The following is a 12,673-nucleotide window of genomic DNA, read 5'->3' as shown; positions in this document are numbered from 1 at the left end:
TGTAAGCCATAGTTTGGAGATCCCTGGTATAAATCCTTCTTCTAGTTGTCATCATCATGTAAATGTGTAAATGTGTGTTCAGGTCCTAAGTGTTCCTTATTAGGAGGGGCTGTCTCCTTTTTTTTGGCAACCAAATCTCGCTGTCCCGCTTTCTTCCTTTTTGCCTTTCTCCTTTTATATTCTTTTACAACAAATGCACAGTTAGATTGCCAAATATTATACGTACTACATTTTTCATCCAACATCTATATTTTTGGAATTGACAAAACTGGCTTTTTAAAAAGCAAGTATTAATTAAATTTAATGGTAAAAAAAATAAATATATTTTTGGTAAAGCCAGTGGTGTTTTTGTTTTAATTTCATAATCTGAGTGTGAAGTGTGGAAGGGGTATGTTCTTTGCCTACATACAGGAATACCCCACGTTTATATACACAATGGGGTTTATTTACTAAAGCTGGAAAGTGCAAAATCAGGCTCACATCTGCATAGAAACCAATGAGCTTCTAGGTTTTATTACCAAAGCTTAATTGAACAAGCTGGGATTAGAGGCTCATTGGTTTCTATGCAGACGTGAGCCTGATTTTGCACTTTCCAGCTTTAGTAAATAAACCCCATTGTGTACTTAAAAGTGGGGTATGCCTATACTTAGTACTGGAAGGTGTCTATCTTTCAAAGCTCAGAAAGCTGGGAGATATGCACGTGCAGTAACAATTATGTTCTGGGCTTTGTGTACACATAATATCTCACACAGATCAGCCCCTTTCTGCAGACTCTCACCTTGTTACTCATCACAATGTTACATTCTGTGTGATGTCTGGGAGAGGAGAGACTGAGGAAATGTGTTCTCCTGCTTGAAACAGACTAATGGCATTATTCTCCAAGGGTGCACTTTTCAGCCTAGGCACAGTCACTTATCTGGTGTTCAAGAATTGCTTCTTAATAATTAAAGGTAGAACTTTTCCGTAAAACATGCTGTTACATTGTGACATGTCAGGAATTTAATAATGAAGATCTGTAGAATTAATGACAGAACCATAATAAATACATTGTAAGTGGCTTCAAAGGGTATGTATACAACAACTTTTTTTTCTAGTTTTTAAATAGGAAAAAGGAATAAAACCCCTGTTGGTTTGTCCTGTAGTCCGTGTCCCATTGGTGAGATTGTCCTTTACATTCATAAAACATGGAATGCATCGTTTTCTCTACAAAGTAAGAGGAATCCTCCTTTAAGATAGTTGTCACATGTGTACATGTGTACCTATTGGAAGATTTACCATCATCTCTTGTTCTGATGACAACTTGAACATTTTGGCTTTCCCACTACTTCCCATTTCATTGACAATGGTGACAGGAACAATTAACCACTTACTTACTGGGCACTTATACCCCCTTCTTGCCCAGGCCAATTTTCAGTTTTCAGCACTGTCACACTTTGAATAACAATTGCATGGTCATGCAATACTGTACCAAATTTAAATTTTTAGCATTTTTTTCCCACAAGAAGATCTTTCTTTTGGTGGCATTTAATCACCAATGGATTTGTTATTTTTTGCTAAACAAACAAAAAAAAGACAGAAAATTTTGAAAAAATAGCAAAAATATTTTTCATATTTTGTTAAAAAATGTTGCAAAATTTTTCTCCTTCACTGATGGGCACTGATGAGGCGGCACTGATGGGCACTGATAGGCGGCACTAATGGGCACTGATAGGTGGCACTGGTGGGCACTCATCAGGAGGCACTGATGGGTGGCACTGATGTGCACTGATAGGTGGCCCTGATGTGCACTGATAGATGGCACTGATGTGCAATGATAGGTGGCACTGATGGGCACTGATAGGTGGCACTAGTGGGCACTGATTAGCAGTGCTGAATATTATTATTATTCGCGATTTATATAGCGCCAACAGTTTATGCAATGTATAGGGGGGACAACACAATTACAGTACAGTTCAATGCAAAAGGTACAGGAGGGCCCTGCTCGTAAGGCTTACATTCTAAAGGGAGGGTGGTGGTACAAAAGGTAATAGCTGCAGAGAATGATTTGATGGGGGTGGCTCAGGGACAGTTGTTATGTGGTTGTGGGATAGGCTTCCCTAAATAAATGAGTTTTCAGGGATCTCCTAAAGGTGGACAGGGTAGGGGCTGATCGCACATACTGGGACAGGGAGTTCCAGAGGATGGGACAGGCTCTGGAGAAGTCCTGAAGGCGAGCATGGGAGGAGATAACAAGGGAGCTAGAGAGCAGGAGGTCCTGGGAGGATGGGAGGGGTCAATTTTGGCGATATCTGCAGATGAGGTTGGTGATGTAGATGGGGGTGATGTTATGAATGGTCTTGTATGTTATGGTTAGCATTTTGAATTTTACACGGTGGGGTAGGGGAAGCCAGTGAAGAGATTGGCAGAGAGGGGCGGCAGTCACGGATCGATTAGTGAGGTGTATTAGTCTAGCAGCAGCATTCATAATAGACTGAAGGGGGGGATAGCCTGCTTAAGGGTAGGCCATTAAGGAGAGAGTTTCAGTAGTCAAGGCGGGAAATAATCAAGGAGTGAATAAGTTGCTTTGTGGTGTCATTAGTCAGTAAGGGTCGAATTCTGGAGATGTTGCGGAGGTTAAGGCGGCAGGATTTAGCCAGTGATTGGATATAGAGGCTGAAGGAGAGGTCAGAGTCTAGGATTACACCAAGGACCCTGGCATGTGTGGAGGGACCAATGGTTGTGTTGTTGATATTAATGGTGAAGTCACGGGGGGCAAATGGAAGCAGGGAGATGGGTCTTAAGTTATTCAAACAGGTGGGGTCTAGTGAGGGTTTTTTGAGTATGGGGGTAACCAGTGCATGTTTGAGCGGGGAAGGAAAGGTGGCAGAGGAGAGGGAGAGGTTGAAGATGTGGGTTAGGGAGTTCAGGATAGAGTGAAAAGGTGGTCGCAGTAATTGAGAGGGGACAGGGTCCAGGGAACAGGTAGTGTGGGCCATGGAGAGGAGTTTATCAACTTCATCTGTGGTAACTGGGCAAAAGGAGGAGAGTATTGAGTGTGGTGTTAGACCTGATATGTTGGGTAGGAGAGGAATTTGAATGCTGGATATCTCCTTGCGAATTGTGTTGATTTTGTTCTTGAAGTGGTTGGCAATCTGTTGAGCGGTAAGCAAGTTGGTGGGTGGGGGCAGTGGGGGGTGAAGTAAGGAATTAAGGGTAGAAAATAGTTGACGAGGTTTGAATGAGAGGGTTTTGATGAGAGTGTTGTAATAGGTTTGTTTAGCAGTGTGGAGGCAGGAGTTGTATTTGAGAAAGGCAGATTTGTAGAGGGTAAAATCTTGCATGGATTTAGATTTACGCCATGCTCGCTCAAGAGCACGACTGTGTCTCTTGAGACTTCTGGTGTCGTCTGTTTGCCAGGGTTGTGGCAGATGGGGCCTGGTTCTGCGTGTAGAAAGAGGAGCAAGTACGTCTAGGGAGGATGACAACGTGGTGTTGTAGATGGAAGTGATTAGGTCTGGGCAGGACAAGGGTGCGATTTAGTCATAAAGGCCATCAGTAGCAGAGTGAAGAAGGGAAGGGTTGAGGTTGCAAAGTTTCCTGCGGGTAGTGGTTTGTGGGTTGGCAGCATGGGACGTAGGAGACAAGGAGAGTGTGAAACGGATAAGGTTGTGATCAGAGAGAGTAAAGGGTGTGTTAGAGAGATTGCAGGGAGTGCAGCCATGGGAGAATACGAGGTCGAGAGTGTTGCCGTTGGAGTGAATGGTGGTTTGTGTCCATTGTGTTACGTTAAAAGAGGAGGTTAGGTTGAGTAGTTTAGAAGTGGTAGCAGTATTAACATTGATTGGAATGTTAAAGTCACCCAGGATGATGGCAGGCACTTCAGATGAAAGAAAATAGGGTAGCCATGCAGAGAAGTCATCCAGAAAGCGTGACACTGGTCCAGGAGGCCGATAAATGACTGCGACCTTCAGACAAGCTGGAGAGAAAAGACAAATGCAGTGCATTTCGAAAGAGCAGGGGAAAGAGAGGGAGGTGTGGGAAGTACCTGGAAGGTGCATTGTGGGAAGAGGAGAAGTCCGACACCACCTCCTTTACGTTCACGTGATGGGCACTGATGGGCACTGATTTTACGTGATGGGCATTGATAGGTGGCACTGGTGGGAACTGATTTGCAGCACTGGAGGGCACTGTTTAGCAGCACTGATGATCACTAAGGGGACCAATGTCCCTCTAACATAAGCCAGTTAACGATTTGCTTCAGCGTGAAGAAAGAAAAAAAGCCGAAAACCAGCTTCTGTTTACTCCCGTGATCAGCTGTCATTGGCTGACAGCTGATCATATGGTAAAGGGCCGGCTGTGATTGGCCCTTTACCCTGCTCTGTGATCAGCCGAGTCGCAAGGAGAATGGGGGGATGTACATGGATACCCTCCCGGCAAAGGAAGCCAGCGCTGTAGCTGTCTTTCGGCTATAGCGCGGGAGCAAAGTGGTTAAATAAAGGGTGAATCCTTCCAGCAGGGAGACAGACAGCTAAAAAAAACAAAAACAAAAAACTTGACAGACGGTCCAAAATTTCCTCATGCTATCCAAAATCAAAAAATAGCATTGTTTTTACATACATTTGAAGCTAGCCACACAGATACATTTTACTTAGATTTGACTAATTAGATCAGCATAGTTTATCAACATCAATGGGGTTGACTTACCACGAAAGGCAAAAAGGCTGCTCACTTTGAAAATGAATTCTCATGTCGCAAGGGAAATTCCTCTTAGCTTACAGTATAAGTTGAAGCTCTGCTGACTTCCATCAGTCAGTCATGTGCAAACAAAAATACAGTTTTGTTTTTTTTGCACATCATTGGGTATTCTTTGCTGAAATCATTTTTTACCACATTCACTAAGCTATGAAAATTCCAAAATTCAAAAATGAACATCCTATTTGCCTTTAGTAAATCAACCCCTATATAGTGTAAAGGTCTGGTTTGTTACTAGTTGAACTGATTGTTCTGGAAGTTCCTCGCCCTACATAGCTGTTGGTAAACCCCAACAAGATGGGAAAATCAGATTTCTACGTGTGAAGCCAGCTTTACTTGTGAATAATTAAAGATATAAATGTGTAATTTGTATTTTTACTGAATCTCAGTAGTCCTACAATAGCAGGATTAAAAAAAACTCACAAAATAGTAAGTTCAGGTGTGTTTATACCTTAAAATACTAACGGTTATTTGTTATTGAACTAAATGAAGGTGAAATGACAGCAGATCAACACAATTAACTTAAAACTGCATGTTACAATGCAAAAAAGTTCTATTAAAAAAAAAAAGAAAAAAAAAAAGCTGAGCTAGGCAAAATTTAAAAGGCTAATGCTCAAAACAGGCATAGTTTTGATTCTGTGTGTATTTCCAGGAGGTACAGCTTCCTTGCGAAGTTTGGCATTGCATATTCCAGTCTTAACAAATTATCTATCTTGTAATACAAAGGACTAAGGAGTCCTGAAATTCTATCTTAGCTCATGTCTTTAAGGCCCACTCATATTAGAAAAGCAGAGCTTGGCATGACAATATAGGCTGCCTTTCATATTTAAACTTTCATTTATTATCTTATCATCATCATCAGCTCTCTTTGATTAAATATTTAATTCATCATGCCTAAACTCGTGTCCTACATTAAATGGGGCTTGTTTGAAAGTGGTGAAAGAATCTGTCATTGCTACTTATTAAATATGAAGGGTGATATATCTATATCATATTTTATGTTGTAACATGCAACAAAAATACTTATACAATGTTATTTTTTCACTTTAAATATGTAGGAAAGCAAATTGCTTGTACTGTATGTAAAGTGTATTTGACGGAATTCAAATATATATGTTTACTGTAATGAATTGCATTCTATACTCATTCTATAGGGATGAGATTCGAGTTCGAGTCAAACCCATGTTCGGCTCGAACATTGCCTGTTCGACCGTTCATCGAATTGCGAAACGATATGGGCTGTTCGCACCAAATTCGAGTGGCGTGTCACGGACCATAATTCACTGCAGCATCACAGCACCGTGTGTACAGAGAGCCGTAATTGGCCAAAGCCAGGGTGGCTTTGTCCAATTATGGCTCAGGGGGTTTTGTACACCCCCCACACTATATAAGGCCACCTTGTGTAGTGTGTTGCAGCGGCGGAGAGAGATAGATAGACAGAGAGACAGTGTCATTTGATTTAAGTTAGATAGAGTAGGCAGGTCGAGTCAGTTAGCTGCCCTTACAGTGTATTGTGTATATATATATGCATCCCAGGTGTTGTGTATATATATATATATATATATATATATATATATATATATATATATACATTGCTAGATCCGTACCTGTTATTCTCTTCTTAATATACTGACAGGCAGGCAGGTGTTTTTACAGTATTTGCAGTTAGTGTACTGTGTACCCTGCACAGTTGCACCCTCAGTATAGCTACCTGAAGACAAGTGCTTGTGTTCTTCTGATGCTACTAATAGCACAGGCAGGCTCTTGAAGTATTTACAGTTAGTGTACTGTGTACCCTGCACAGTTGCACCTATAGCTACCTGAAGACAAGTGCTTGTGTGCTTCTTCTGATCCTATTAATAGCACAGGCAGGCTCTTGAAGTATTTACAGTTAGTGTACTGTGTACCCTGCACAGTTGCACCTACAGTATAGCTACCTGAAGACAAGTGCTGGTGTTCTTCTTCTGATCCTATTAATACCACAGGCAGGCTCTTGAAGTATTTCCAGTTAGTGTACAGTGTACCCTGCACAGTTGCACCTATAGCTACCTGAAGACAAGTACTGGTGTGCTTCTTCTGATCCTATTAATACCACAGGTAGGCATTCTGCTAGCTGCTGTATAATCAGTATATATATACATCCCAGTTTTGTGCAGCTACATCTCACTGCAGTGCAGGCCATTAGTATGTCTGGAAGGCCAACAAGGAGAGGCAGACAATCACAAGCCAATAAAAGAGGACAAGCAGGCTCTGTGTCTAGAGACAACAGTGCTGGTCAAGGACACGGTGCATCCTCATCAGCATGTGGCCGTGGAACACGCTTGTCCTTTTTTTCGGCAGCTGGCCGCATTGAGCTGCAACATGCGGAAGACATGGTAGAGTGGATGACCAAGCCTTCCTCATCCTCTCTCACCCAGGCTCAGGGTACATTGTCTGGCAAAGCAGCTGCCAACGCGGCCTCTTCCCTCGGCTCAATGGCATCAGTCACTACTTCCCTAGCCTCACCATGTCCTCCTGAGGAGTCCCCCGAACTGTTTGACCACAGTGTTGGGTACATACTCCAGGAGGATGCCCAGCGTTTTGAAGGCTCCGATGATGGTACTCAGCTAGAGGTATGTAATAACGTGAGCCCAAACAGAGGGTGTGCCCAAGAAGGACAGCAATCTGGCAGTCATGTTCCCCCAGCTGCAGCATAAAGCCAGCTTTGCTCCAGTGATGAGGAGGGAGGGGATGATGAGGTCACCGACTCCACGTGGGTGTCTGATAGGAGAGAGGAGGAGGAGGCACATCACCAACTAGTCAGGATGCCCTCCAGGGGCCAGCTTAAGGGCAGCACACCGACTGCATCACACCGCAGAGCTCCGCATGTGCAGGGCGCTGCTGTCTCTGCGCATTATTCCAAAAGTTCTTTGGTGTGGGCCTTTTTTGAGACGAGTGCATCAGATCCCACCGCTGCTATTTGCAACATATGTCTCAAGCGTATCTCGCGTGGCCAAAACATCACCCGCTTGGGCACCACATGCTTGACCAGACATATGTTGACCTGCCATGCAATTCGTTGGCAAGTGTACCTAAAAGACCCACACCAAAAAACAAAGACCTCTTCTTGCTCCTCATCAGCTGGGATCTCCAACACCACTATACCTTCAGTCCTCGAAGGTGTAGAATTAAGTGTGTCACAGCCAAGTACTTGCGGGCAATCTGCGTGGCCAAAACATCACCCTCTTGGGCACCACATGCTTGACCAGACATATGTTGACCTGCCATGCAGTTCGTTGGCAAGTGTACCTAAAAGACCCACACCAAAAAACAAAGACCTCTTCTTGCTCCTCATCAGCTGGGATCTCCAACACCACTATACCTTCAGTCCTCGAAGGAGTAGAATTAGGTGTGTCACAGCCAAGTACTTGTGGGCAATCTGCTGTTGGTACACCAACGTCAGATTGTACCAGGCAAATTTCCCTGCTCCAGCTGCTGCACCGCAGAAAGAAGTTCGCTCCCAGCCATCCACATGCCCAGCAGTTGAATGCTAGCTTGGCTAAATTGCTAGCACTTCAACTGCTGCCTTTTCAGTTGGTAGACTCTGCCCCTTCCGTGAGTTTGTGGAATGTGCGGTTCCTCAGTGGCAGGTTCCCAAACGCCACTTTTTCTCACGGAAGGCGATTCTGGCTCTCTACCAACATGTGGAAGGCAATGTCTTGGCCTCGCTGGACAGGGTGGTTAGCGGTAAGGTGCATATTACCGCTGACTCATTTTCCAGCAGGCATGGACAGGGATTTTACCTATCTTTCACGGAGCATTGGGTAACTCTTCTGGCAGCTGGGAAGGATGCAGGACAAGGTGCAGTAGTGTTGGAGGTTGTTCCACCACCACACAACCCAAAAATGCTACTACTGGTGATTCTGACACACCTCTCTCCTCCACCCCCTCCTCTTCTTTTCCTCCATGGCCTCTTCCTGTGCTTTGTCCTCGGAACCAGCAGTGCTCCATAGGCGTTCAAGGGGCTACGCAAGTACGCAAGCCAAAAAATGCCATGCGGTGCTTGAGCTGGTGTGCTTGGGGGACAGGAGCCACACTGAGGCAGAGATTCTGTCAGCTCTGCAGGGTGGTTGACGCCATGCCAGCTTCAGCCAGGAATGGTGGTTTGCAACAATGGCACCAACCTCCTCTCCACCCTCCGACAGGGACAACTGACCCATGTGCCCTATTTGGCTCACGTTCTTAACTTTCAGCAGTCCTTGGGCAGGTACCCAGGCTTACAGGATGTCCTGAGGCAGGCCAGGAAAGTCTGTGTGCATTTCCGCAGCTCATATAATGCCAGTGCTCAGCTGGCAGACCTCCAAAAGGAATTTACCCTGCCCAAGAACCGCCTAATCTGTGACATGTCCACCAGGTGGAACTCCACGTTGGCCATGCTGCAGCGGCTGCACACGCAGCAGAGGGCCATCAATGAGAACCTGTACGACTATGGCACCAGGACAGGGTCAGGGGAGCTTGTTTTTTTTCCCCACGCCAGTGGGCCATGATCAGGGATGCATGCACTGTCCTGTCACCATTTGAGGAGGCCATGAGGATGGTGAGTAGTGACAGTGCATGCATCAGTGACACTGTCCCCCTTATCCACCTGTTGGAGCACACACTGCGTGGAATAATGGACAGGGCACTTGAGGCAGAACAGAAGCAGTAAGAGGAGGACTTCCTTAGCTCTCAAGGCCCCCTTTATCCAGACAGTGTTCCTGCGTGCCCGTCGATCACACAGGAAGAGGATGAGGACGAGGAGGAGGATTGTGTCAGCAATGAGGTTGAGTCTGGCAATCATATCAGCAGCAGACTTTTAGGGATCATTTACAGTCCCAAGAAACCCATGAACTTGTACGTGGCTGGGAGGAGGTGGCTGCGGATCATGTCGTCCTTAGTGACCCAGAGGACTCTGGACCGAATGCCTCAGCAAACCTATGCTGCATGGCCTCCCTGATCCTGCAAAGCCTGCAGAAGGATCCTCGTATTCGTGGTATCAAGGACAGGGATCATTACTGGCTGGCAACCCTCCTTGATCCACATTACAAGGGTAAGGTTGAGGACCTTATCTTGCCGTCGCAGAGGGAGCAGGGGATGAAACATTTTCGGGAGGCCTTGCAGAAAGGCCTGTGCAACGCGTTCCCAGAGACTGGGAAGTTACAAACTCCTGTTCCTGAACAACATGTTGCTGAGGCTTCGGTCAGTCAAAGAAGGAGCGGTGGAGAAGGTGGCCGTCTGACCGATGTGTTCGTCCAATTTTTTAGTCCGCAGCCCCAAGGTATGATCAGTTCCAGCAACCATCGCCAGCGTCTGTTTTACATGGTGCAGGAATACCTAGGGGCAAGATCTGACTTGGATACCTTTCCCACCGAAAATCCTCTGGGTTACTGGGTCTTGAGGATGGATCACTGGCCAGAGCTTGCACAGTATGCAATTGAACTACTGGCCTGTCTTGCATCCAGCATTCTTTCAGAACGCACATTCAGTGCTGCTGGAGGCTTTGTAACCGATCACAGGGTGCACCTGTCCACCGACTTGGTCGATCGACTGACCTTCATAAAAATGAATCAGTCTTGGATCACCACCAGCTACCAAGCACCTGATGCTGATGTAACCGAATAATTTTTTTTGAAATGTCAGATCCCTTCAAGACTGCCTATGCTGATGCTGAGTGACTATCCTGTTATGCTGAGTGACTATCCTCTTCCTCCTCAATGATCATGCTGATAGCTTGTAAGGGGATAGGGGTTGCAGTGTTGTGGCACCAGCACCAGTGCCTAAGGCCCAATTTTTCAGCCCCTGTTTAACAGGGGTGTGTAATTGCAATTTTTGATGCAATACTTTGCAGCAGGGCTCGTTCCTGTGCTCCAACTAGAGTATCTGTAAGGGGTTGCAGTGTTGTGGCACCAGCACCAGTGCCTAAGGCCCAATTTTTCAGCCCCTGTTTAACAGGGGTGTGTAATTGCAATTTTTGATGCAATACTTTGCAGCAGGGCTCGTTCCTGCTCTCCAACTAGGGTATCTGTGAGGGGTTGCAGTGTTGTGGCACCAGTGCCTAAGACCCAATTTTTCTGCCCCTGTTCAACAGGGACATGTAATTACAATTCTTGATCTAATATTTCACAGCAGGGTCCGTTTCTGCGCCCACCAAGAGTAACTGTGAGGACTTACAGTGTTGTGGCACCAGCACCACCACCACCAAAGGCCCAATTTTTCTGCCCCTGTTCAACAGGTGCATGTAATTACAATTCTTGATCTAATATTTCACAGCAGGGCCCGTTCCAGCGCCCTCCAAGAGTAACTGTGAGGTCTTACAGTGTTGTGGCAACACCACCACCACCACCACCAAAGGCCCAATTTTTCTGCCCCTGTTCAACAGGTGCATGTAATTACAATTCTTGATCTAATATTTTACAGCAGGGCCCGTTCCAGCACCCACCAAGAGTAACTGTGAGGACTTACGGTGTTGTAGCAACAACACCACCACCACCACCACCACCAAAGGCCCAATTTTTCTGTCCCTGTTCAACAGGTGCATGTAATTACAATTCTTGATCTAATATTTCACAGCAGGGCCCGTTTCTGCGCCCACCAAGAGTAACTGTGAGGACTTACAGTGTTGTGGCACCAGCACCACCACCACCAAAGGTCCAATTTTTCTGACCCTGTTCAACAGGGGCATGTAATTACAATTCTTGATCTAATATTTCACAGCAGAGCCCATTCCTGCGCCCACCAAGAGTAACTGTGAGGGCTTACAGTGTTGTGGCAACACCAACACCTAAGGCCCCAATTTCTGCAGAGTATATAGGGCAGGCCCCTACTTTTAAACATCCAACTTACAAACAACTCCTACTTGCAAACGGAAGGAGACAACAGGAAGTGAGATGAAATCTACCCCTAGGAAGGGAAATTCTCTCCTGTAAGAGTTAATATGGGAAAAACGTGTCTCTTCTCCACTGATGCTTTATCAACAATCCTTGTTTCACTAAAACCCCCAAATTGTCAAAAAACATTTGTCATTGGGACAGAAAGTGAGGTGAAATCTTCTGAAGAGGTGCACAGACAGAAAAACAAATGTCACAGGGGTGATAACCCTTCCCTATGTTTTCCAAAAAGCTTAAAATAGATTTTTGGCTGAAGCTACACTTTAAAAATGTACCAGTTCAAAATTACAAACAGATTCTACTTAACAACAAACCTACAGTCCCTATCTTGTTTGCACCACCTGTATACTGCTGTTCAGAGTATATAGGGCCTGGGAACCCCACGCCTTTCCTTTTTTTAATTTGGGTGCGGGGTTCCCCTTAATATCCATACAATATCCATACAAGACCCAAAGGGCCTGGTAATGGACTGGGGGAGGGGGGGTACCCATGCTGTTTGTCTCACTGATTTTCATCCATATTGCCGGGACCCGACATTACATTAAAGCCGCAAGCAGTTTTAAATGACTTTTATTCCTTTAAAAATGTCATTTTGTGCAGGGACTGTTCTAAGCACGGGAAACACGCGCCACTTTACAGGCATACTATAGACACCCCCCAGGTATGATATTTAAAGGAATATTTCACTTTTTTTTTTCACTTTAAGCATCATTAAAATCACTGCTCCTGAAAAAATGGCCGTTTTTAAAAGTTTTTTTTCCATTGATACATGTCTCCTGGGGCAGGACAATACCATGCAAATTAGCCTTTAAAATTAGCACTTTTGATTTCGAACATTCGAGTCCCATAGAATTCAATGGGGTTCTAAAGGTCACGCAAATTTTCAGTCCGTTCGCAGGTTCTTGTGCGAACCGAACCGGGGGGTGTTCGGCTCATCCCTACTCTTTAATAGATTTTATAGCAAAAAGTTGGCAAATGTCCTTTCAAATCATCTCAACAGCTGTTAAGCAGGAAGAAGGATGATAGCACAGAGCCAC

The sequence above is a fragment of the Aquarana catesbeiana genome, linkage group LG02 (genome assembly GCF_042186555.1).
Source record: "Aquarana catesbeiana isolate 2022-GZ linkage group LG02, ASM4218655v1, whole genome shotgun sequence".
NCBI lineage: Eukaryota > Metazoa > Chordata > Amphibia > Anura > Ranidae > Aquarana > Aquarana catesbeiana.
This window is presented reverse-complemented; position numbering follows the sequence as displayed.